At 48.8% G+C, this 9,954-nt stretch overlaps 1 protein-coding gene across 1 annotated transcript in view; it reads left to right on the forward strand.

The window, feature by feature from the left end:
- FAM120A (family with sequence similarity 120 member A) overlaps window positions 1–9,954 on the forward strand; it is a 103,372-nt gene that overhangs the window by 17,324 nt on the left and 76,094 nt on the right. The window lies entirely within an intron of this gene.

Here is a 9,954-nt window from a genome sequence, read left to right on the forward strand (position 1 = left end):
ACCACAGGCGGTGTCCGCGGATCCCAGAGAGCCCTGCAGCCAAGCAGGCGGTACTGCCACAAGTCTTTGTCTCGGGAAAGAGGACCTGGGTTACAGGAGGGACGTGCACCGTGCTCGTGGGTCCAGAGACTGTTAAGGTCACCGTTCTTTCCAAGTTCATTTGCATATTTAATATAGCTCAATCCTGGCGAGCGTTTTTTTTTTTTTTCTTCAGTAGAAATTGAAAAGCTTATTTTGAAATTCATGTGGAACTACAAAGGGCCTCGAATAGCAGCAGTAGTTTTCAAAAGGAAGAATGAAGCTGGGTGAATTAATACTACCAAATTTCAAGCCTTTAAAGCTAGAGTAATCAGGGGACCAGCAGTTAGCGTATTGGCTATGTCGCTAGACTCACATGTAGTCAACCACGGTTGGAGTCCCAGACCTGGTGGCTTAAACTCACGCCGGGCGAGTGTGCGTGCGTGCCCAAGATCCCAAGAGGAGATTGGAGGAGAAGGGATTGTGGCGTTGCCATCCCCCCTGGGGGATGATTTCTCACTTTCTGTTTGTCTCTGTCTGGCGAGCGCACGTGCCCTATGGCAAAGACCTCTCCAAAAAAAAAAAAAAAACTACAGTAATCAATCAGTATAGTTTTTAAAAATGAATTATTTATTTTATTTATCTTTTTTTTTTTTCAGAGATTTTTGCCTTAAGGGCATATGTACTTGCCAGAGAGAGAGATGTACAGACATAGTGAAAGAAAACGTGAGAAATCACACCCCAGGAGAGATGGCCACACAACAGTCCCTTCTCTGTTCTCCTCCTGGGATCCTGGGCATGCACACACATGTGCCCACCGAATTTCTCAAGCTACCTGGTGTGGGACTCGAACTGCGATGGCCGTGTGGGAGTCCAGCGACGTAACCACTACACCATCTGCTGGTCACCTACTAATAGATCAGTGGAACAGAATGGAGTCCAGAAGCAGACCCCTGTGTACATTTATTTTCATCCAAAGTCCTAAGATAATTAAATGGGAAAAGGATGATCTTTACGTAGCGGATATCCATATGCAAAACATAAAGAGGGGGCCAGCAGGTGGCTTGGAGGTTAAGGAGCTTGACTCTCACATGACTGACCAGTTTGAGACCTGGACATGGAGGCTTGAAAATCAGACCGAGTGTGTATGCACGTGTGCCCAAATCTGGAGCAGAGAATGGACGAGAAGGGATTGCAGTGTGGCCATCTCCCCTGGAGAGGATTTCTTGCTTTCCCTCTCCCTGTCTCCAGCAAGTGCACATGCTCTGTGGCAAAAACCTAAAAATAAAATAAAAAGAATATAAAAACTCACTCTAAAGAAAATGTAAGAAAATCTTTATGACCTTGAGTTATGCAAAGATTTCTTAGGGAAATGAAAAGCAAAAACAGACAAAAGAAACTATTTGCAGGGTATGTCTCTGATAAAGGACACATGTCTGGAACGTGAGGAGACTTTACAAAGCTCATGAAAAACAGGAATTAAAGTACATATTCATTTTGGTGTAAATGAGTCTTTGAAACCCATACATAGTTTTTAATAATACGTGTTTCTTCGGACCAACAGTTGGTGAATGGCTATGTCACTGGACTCCCATGTAGTTGACTGTGGTTTCAGTCCCGACCCGGTGACTTAAACTCACGCCAGGCGCGTGTGCGTGCATGCCCAAGATCCTGACAGGAGAAAGGAAGAGAAGGGATTGCAGCGTGGCCATCCCCCCCTGTGGGGTGATTACTTGCTTTCTGTCTGTCTCTCTCTTTCTGGTGAGCACACGCGCCCTTTAGCAAAAACTTCTCGGGAAAAAAAAAATAATATGTGTTTCCATGAACTTCTGGAAGTCCCTCTTCCCGTAAGAACGCAGCAGCAAGACAGACCAGTCAGGATGGTGGCAGCCATGTCCAACAGGCTGTTTAGAGTGTGTTCGAAGAGCGCGTGAAGAGATGCCCACGTTGTTCCGGATGCAGGTCTAAACCCTCAGAAAACCCTCAGTGCCGAGTGCCAGCGAGGGGCCCCACACTGCGGCTGGCACCACTGTGGAGTGCGGCCCAGGCAGCGGCGTGCAGAGGCACAGCGTTAGGCACCCCACTGTGTGACCAGCAGCCTGGGGACCAGCTGCTTTCGTGATCCTCCATGCGGCCTCTGGTGATGCTCCTCCACGGGGTGCTTTGGGTTCCAGGGATTTGTTTAAAAACTGTTGGGGGGACTGCTTTGTTGCCAACTTTTACTCTTTGTAAATAAGCACATTGGAAGGGGAGGAACTCACTGTCTGCCATCTCTTCATAGGGAAAGCGCATTTCAGCAAGGAAAGAGGCACATTTTAAATGACAGTGGCTCAGAGTGTCGGAGCGGCTCAGCTGGGGCGTGAGTGGGGGTGGCTGAGGTATCCGTGGTGCTGGGTTAAGTGGTGACCACCTTGTGTCCTCAGAGCAGTGCCTGGCACGGAGCACTTCAGATGGCGCAAGTGGGTGGCAGCCCCTACTCCAGGAGAGGGAAGGGACCGCAGTGTACTGGAGCCTCCCCATGGCCTGGTGGCCTTTCTCATGGAGGTGCTTCCCTGCAGGCGGGCCAGCTCTGAAGGGGCAGCTGAGGCCTCCCGCCAGCCCACCTTGGGGTCCCAGCGCCTGTTAGTGGAATGAAGAGCTGTTCTTTGTTCAGTTCCAGTCTTTTAAATATGTAACCATGTCTGTGTAGCACTTTCCGGCAGCGTTATTTGTGATAATTACAAACCATAGACTCAGGTAGCTTTATTTAGGCAGTGTATTCTGATGCATGTCATAACGTCCCAGGAATTTCAGAGGCATGGCCACTGGTGGCTCCTCACAGTCACGGTGTTTCTATGGTCCGGCTGGTTCAGCAAGCGTCCACCTTGTCCTGCCCGACCCGGTGCTTCGGTGGGCACTTAGCCTAGACCGCCGGCCCCGCTGGCTGCCCAGCTCCTCCTGGCAGGGCAGACCGACTGGCCCAGGCCTGGCCCAGGCCCCATGTACTCGGGCTCCCTGGAGACTGGGCCAGCACTCCCCTTCTGTGCAAGAGGCCCAGAGAGGCGCTCTGTGTTCCTGTACTCTAGCACATGCCTCACCCATGAGCAAATATGGGCCAGATGTGGTCTCCAGTCCTACACCCTGAAATTGCCAAGCCCCAGAGTATGAGCCTGCCCTCCGCTGTTCTTAGGTTGTAGCAGGTGGGAGTATGAGCCTGCCCTCAGCTGTTCTCAGGTGGTAACGGGTGGGAGTATGAGCCTGCCCTCAGCTGTTCTCAGGTGGTAACGGGTGGGAGTATGAGCCTGCCCTCAGCTGTTCTCAGGTGGTAACAGGGTGGTCGTTGGTTCTGTTCTTGAGCCGCTCTGTCGCATGAGCTGGTGCTACACTCACTTGCATTTTAGTTTTTCATTACTTAAAAATGTTTCTTATTTTGTTCATCGTGGTTTGTGGACTCGCATGCACACAAGAGAGAGCGCGTGCCAATGAGGGCCTGCAGAGAGTAAAGCAGCCTTTACTGGGTCCCATCATGCCATCTCCCCTTCCCCGGGTCCTGCCGCTCACCCAGCAGCCCTCTAGCTCCCTGTGTGGCCTCTGGCTGGGCAACTCAGTCTGACCAACTGTGCCTCCAGGCTGGGTCTCATTTGCATTTTAAACGAGTGACCCAGAGACACTTGGCTCCTGTGGCCTTTTTAGCTAGTTTACCCTTGCGCACAGGGATATACCGAGCGTGGGTTAGTCGGGCCAGATGCGCACAGGTGTGGGCTGTGCTGTCCTTGCCGGTGCCCTGTGAGCCACACAGCGGTGGCCCCTCTTCCCGTTTGTCCACGCCTCATACTGCGTAGCCAGTCCAAGCTGATGAGGTGACGCATGGAACCATCATGACCCTTCAGGCACCTGCATGACGCGAGCCTGTTCTGTGAACTCCAGGCACAAGCTTGGGGATATCAGGAAGGTTGTTTCGATCTTATTTTTCCCCTTAGTCAAGAGTTTCCTTCAGTACCTGGAAGCATTCAGGCTAATCCAAATGGTAGCACTGCTGTTTCTCACTAATACCTCTATTTTAAAAGTGCGGGGACTATTACTGAATCCCTATAACGGTTCTTATTTTTTTATTCAGTTTAGTCAGAGGGCATGTGCACTTATCAGAGAGACAGGGAGAGGGAAGAGGAGAGGGAGAAAGCACCTCTCCCCCCCACGTGGTGTGCTCATGTCACAATCTCTTCTCTGTTTCTCCATCTTGTCAGGATTTGGAACATACACACACATGCACCTGCTGGGACTGGGATTCGAACTACATAGTCAGCCATGTGGGGTCCAGCTGCCTTAACCATCAGGCCTTGGGGTCAGCCTCCTAATAGCACATTCTAAAATTCCTGACAGCAAAATATAATGCCGATGAACTTTGATGCATACCTATGAGGAACTAATTGGGAGGAAGCAAATTGTTATGTACCTATACTACTGTCCAAACACATACACCTTGCATGTTTGTTTGTTTATTTATTTAGGGTTTTTTTGCTATAAGGCTTGTGAGCTCACCAGAGAAACAGAGACAGAGAGACAGAAAGTGAGAAATCACCCGAGAGGGGACAGTCGTGCCGCATTTTGGGCATGCACACACATGTGCCTGACGTGAGTTTTAAGGTGCTGGATCCAGGACTAGAACCACGATCGACTATGTGGGACTCCAGTGATGTAACCATTTTGCCATCTGCTGATCCCTTTGCATGTTTATTTTTAACTTTGCTTCATTCTTTCATGTATTTCTAACATTAACTTACATTTTCTAAACATCTTCATCAAGAAAATGTTTTAAGTCACAAACTGCATTATTTACCATAAAGTAATATGCCATAGAGTATAAATATACTCTTTAATTTCCGAAGCACATATTTTCTGCTATTCCGACATCAGTTTTAGCCAACATTTAAAAAGAGACTTTATAAATATTTTTACTAAAGTCAAGTCTCTACCGCATTTGTGCACATTGGGGAAAACCTGATTTGAAGTGAATTGCCAGCTTTGCAGTTGCCTTCCACAGCCCTCGCTCCCACCCCAGCACATAAATGGAGTTTGGTGGGCAGCTCTGCTGTCAGTTTCAGGGGCCCAGGCAGCTGGTGACAGCGTTTCCTGAGCATCAAGGCTTTTAAATTTCTGCCAATAGAAAGACAGAGACCTAGTGGCTACACCCAGCATGTTCTGTGCTCGGAGCGGTGCCTAGAGGAAGGCAATTAAAGAACAAACACAGCTTTACTGTTTCTGCTTTGTTTTGAGTTCCAGGTGTGGACACTAACCCACACCATGTGTACTTGTCTCTGACACAGTGGGACTGGCTCTCAGTTAGTGGGATTGGGGGACTAAACTTACTGTGTTAAGAAACTGGTAAGGGGCCAGCAGGTGGCCTGGTAGTTAAGGCACTGGACTCCCACATGGCTGACTATGACTCGAGTCCTGGACCTGGCAGCTTGCTTTCTCACTCTCCCTTCACCCCCCTGCCTCTCTGGTCAAATTAAATAATAATAATAAGTGGGTAAAATTAAATAAAGAATAATTTTTTTGTCTTTTTTTTTTGGAGAGGTTTTTTTTTGCTATAGGGCGCGTGCGCTCGCCAGAAAGACAGAAAGCGAGAAATCACCCCCCCCCCAGGGGGGATGGCCATACCGCAACCATTTCACCTCTGTTCTCCTCTCGGGATCTTGGGCACGCACGCACACGTGCCTGGCGTGAGTTTTTTTTGTTTGTTTGTTTTTCTGTTTTTTGAGAGTTTTTTTCACTATTGGGCGTGTGCACTCGCCAGCCAGCCAGAGAGAGACAGAGAGACAGAAAGCGAGACATCACCCCCCCCCAGGGGGAATGGCCACACCGCAATCCCTTCTCCATTCTCCTCTTGGGATCTTGGGCACGCATGTACATGCACCTGGCGTGAGTTTTAAGCCACCAGGTCTGGGACATGAACCGCAGTTGACTACATGGGAGTCCAGCGACATAGCCATTACGCCAACTGCTGGTCCCCCCCCCTCTCCTGCCCCCGCGTGAGTTTAAGCCACCGGGTCCGGGACTCGAACCGCGCTCGACTACGTGGGAGTCCAGCGACATAGCCATTACGCTAACTGCTGATCCCAAGAATTCTTTAAAAAAGAAGGAAAGGAACTAGCGTGTGGGGCCAGCAGGTGGCCTGGTGGTTAAGGTGCTAGATCCCATGTGGCTGACTGTGCAGGTATATATGTGTGCGTGTCTAAGATCCTGAGAGGAGAATGAAGGAGAAGGGATTGCGGGATGGCTGTCCTCCCTGGGGGTGATTTCTCACTTCTCTCCCTCCATCTGGTAAGTAAGTGTACCCTATAGCAAAACTAAAAAACCTGAAAATAAAGAAATTTTAAAAGGGGGGGCCAGCAGGTAGTTTGGAGGCTAAGGTGACTGGATCCCACGTGGGCAACTGCGTGGTTTGGGTCTTGGACCCAGTAGCTTGCAAAATCATGCCAGGTGCACGTGTGTGCATAGTCCCCAAAGGAGAATGGAGGAGAAGGGTCTACTGTATGACTGACCCTCTAGGGTTGATTTCTTGCTTAACCTCTTTCTCTCTCTTTGGAGAGTGCCTGTGTCCTGTAACAAAAACTAAAAGAAAAAGGGGAGGATTTTAATTTACAGTTGGATAGAATCCATAGCTGCAGAGCGTTTGGGCCTGCAGACCTGTGAGCAGTGAAATGACTAACAGTAACACTCATTTAGCAGGGCCCCCTATTTTGCTTTCTGGAACCTGGAGAGGTGTTTTACTCTGGGCTTCAAATGCTGCAGTGTACAGCTGGCCTTTAAAAAGCACAGGCTTGAACTACAGGTCCACTCGTGGGTTTTTCTCAGTATATGATTTGGAAAATGCAGTGCAGTCCTGCAACTGTATTTTCTTTTCCTGACAATTTTCTTAACCAGGTGTTCTTTTCCTTAGCATTCTTCACTTCATCGTGAGATTGCAGTGTACAGTGCATGTAACACCCAAATGCGCATTGACCATTTCTGTCCTGGGTGAGGAGTTCTTGTCTCTAAACCAAACCCTGTATTGTTCCATGAACAGCTGTAATGGTTTCTGAGCTTCCTTGATGTGTGCAGTGGATGGCTGAAACTGTTGGAATTCGTGTACAAAGACACAAAGACTTTTTCTGTGTGGGGTGGCCAATAAGTGATCACAGTGAGGGCTTCCCGTTGAAGTACCTCGGAGGGTACGCATGGCAGAGGCTTGCACGGACTCCCTGTGCCTGCCGTGTGGGTGCTGTCTGGTGCTCACGCCATCTTACAGGCCTCTCTGCCTCCCATACTGGCTTGGCCGATATGTCAGCTCTCCAGCTTCTTCCGGAAGGTAGCATGGGTGTCCAGCTGCTTGGTGATGGGGCTGAAGCCTCACACCACGTGGCAGCTTGGGCAGGCCCAGGAACGTGCCCAGCTGTGTGCCCCAGTCCCCAACCCAGCTCCAAGGCTGCAGCCTTCTGGAAGGTTTTTCAAAACATACAAATTAAAGGTTGTCAGGAGTGGCCAAAGGATGGACAGTGATCATGAATGACAAAGGGAAGCCCTCGTCGGTTCGCGCAGTGACGTCTGAGAGGTGAGGCCGTGTGGCATAGTTGCCTGGCCAGGTTTGGTGGCATCCCATGCTCAGCAAGCACCTTCTACGTCATGCCCTGCTGTTTAGGAGGGTACAGTATAAATGTTTCAGTAGGAAACTGTTAGAAGGTAGAGCGAGGGGATGATGCTGAAAGTGGAAATCTTTCCCGTAACGGAGTTTTTTGCATGGAAAGTTACCATCAATTTCTACCCAAACCGTGTTTATTATTTTGTTATACTGCCTGGACACAAAGGGGTGAGCTAAAAATTGGGAGATGTTTTTGTGCCCTAATTTTTTTTTAATTGTAAGCAACTGGTAACTAGTGAAATTGCTCCAGATTACCATGAAAAAAGCAATTGATCATAGACATTTGCTTTCTAACTAAACAGAACTTACTTTCTATTAAAAAATACACAAACCTTTAGCTTTAGAAATGTTGCAGTGGACTTTCATTTTTCCCAATATTAAACTTTGTGGCAACAATTTAAAAATGGATTAAAGAGGAGAGGAAATGGAACTTTTGTTAAAAGTATTTTGAAGCTTGTCTTGAGGGATTAGGGCCACTGAAGACCCTCTGCCCAGACCTCACCCTGCTGCCCCCCAGATCTAGCCAGGAGCCAGGTTAGAGCACCTTTATTCTCTCTGTCTTTCTCTATTTAAAATGTATTTTCTTTAAGTGTTAAACTTCTTAGCGCTCTGCCTCTTTCATCTTGCTAATGCTTACCTTTCTCCCTGCCCCGTAGGACAAGGCAGTCAGCAGCTGTCTGCATCTGAGTTCTGACTGCCCTGTTGGTGAGGCGCATGTGCTGTGCTGTTCTCAGTTTTGGCTTAGTAATTCCCCCCCCCTTTTTTTTTATTGTTTTTGTCTTTCTCTCTTTCTCTTTTTCCTTTTTCTTTCCCTCTTCTTTTTACCTTTCTCACTTTTCTGCTCAGCCTCCACACGCTGATTTTCTAGTCAGGTCTAGGTGCTCAGCAGCCAAATACCCGAGTACTTTCAGGGTCAGATTAATCCTCAGTTTCCATCGAATCTGCTGCACAAAGGCAGAAAAACGGTACTGTTTGGAGATTGAGGGTCACCTCCTCCTGCATGCCTTGGAACGCTCAGGTTTAACTCCAAAAACTAGGAAAAAGCGTATAATACATCAGATGGCCAGAAACCACTGCAGAGGCACAAGAGATATGAGAAACCAAGAAAATCTCTCTCCCCCAATGGAAAAGAATAACTTCTCCTCCACAGATAATACAAGGGAATTCATGGAAATGTCAGATAAAGAATTTTAAATTTTCATAGTGACAAAGCTAATAGAGATGCAAGAGAAGAGAGAGAACGAACTCTAGAAAATGCAGGAGAAAAGGGACACCAAGTTCCAGGAGGTGAAGAAGGGCTTGCACCGTCTGAAAGAGGAAGAGAAAGCAAGCCACCAGGTCTGGAACTTGAACTGTGGTTGCCTATGTTTGAGTCTGGTGCCTAAACTGCCTCGCCCCCTGGGCCCATCCATAAGCTTCTTGAAGTCCCTTGGTGCCCATGTGCGTACAGAGGCATAGATGTTTGTATGATTGGATGTTTGGAAACGTGCTTACCTCGGGCAGCTCCAAGGTGCAGAGTAATACGCTGCTTACGGGAAGCGGGGTCCTACACAGTGACTGTGGTTCAAGTCCCCAGCCTGGTCCAGCAGACACAGGCATGTGTGCGAGTGCCTGGGACTGATGCGCTGGGGGCCTGGAGGAGGGGACCATGGTGAGAGCATACACTATGGAGGCTGCCTGTCTCTCTCTATCCGTTTCTGACTCTCGTGCATGCACCGCATCATGAATAAAAGGGAAAAGAGGTTAAATGTGTCCAGAACCTTGTTAGTGAAGGGGATTCTATGGTGACTCTTCTGAGACTTGTTAAACGTTTTGGCATTACCAAGGTACCATATACTTAGCAGATGTCACTGTGTGTGCTGCTTTCTTGTCCTTTTTCAAACATCCCAGTTACAGTAAAGTCCCTTTATAGATCCCTGTGGCATTGCACTTTCTGTCCCTGAGCCATTAGCCTCTCTGTGGGGTGGGCTTGGTGTGAACAGACCCCGAGGACAGAGCCTCCCTCCGAGCCCTGATGCAGGTTGGCTGTTCTTGGGCAGGCGCCAGGTCCTGGGTCTCGGGAAGCTCATCCTGCCTCAGGTATAGCCACTAGATTAGGAACCAGCAGGGAGGGGCTGCTCAGAGCTGCCTGCGACCAGTGGTGGAGGAGGGCAGCTGAAGAGGTAGCTGCAGAGGAACTGAGCAGGGCTGCTGTTTCTGGGGTTACCCTGGAAGTAATGGTACTGTCAAGCCACTTGGAAGGATTTAGGTGCGCTTTAATGACAGGCGCTGGCCCC

Source organism: Tupaia chinensis, unplaced genomic scaffold (assembly GCF_000334495.1).
Source record: "Tupaia chinensis unplaced genomic scaffold, TupChi_1.0 Scaffold138619_1, whole genome shotgun sequence".
In the NCBI taxonomy this organism is placed as follows: Eukaryota; Metazoa; Chordata; class Mammalia; order Scandentia; family Tupaiidae; genus Tupaia; species Tupaia belangeri.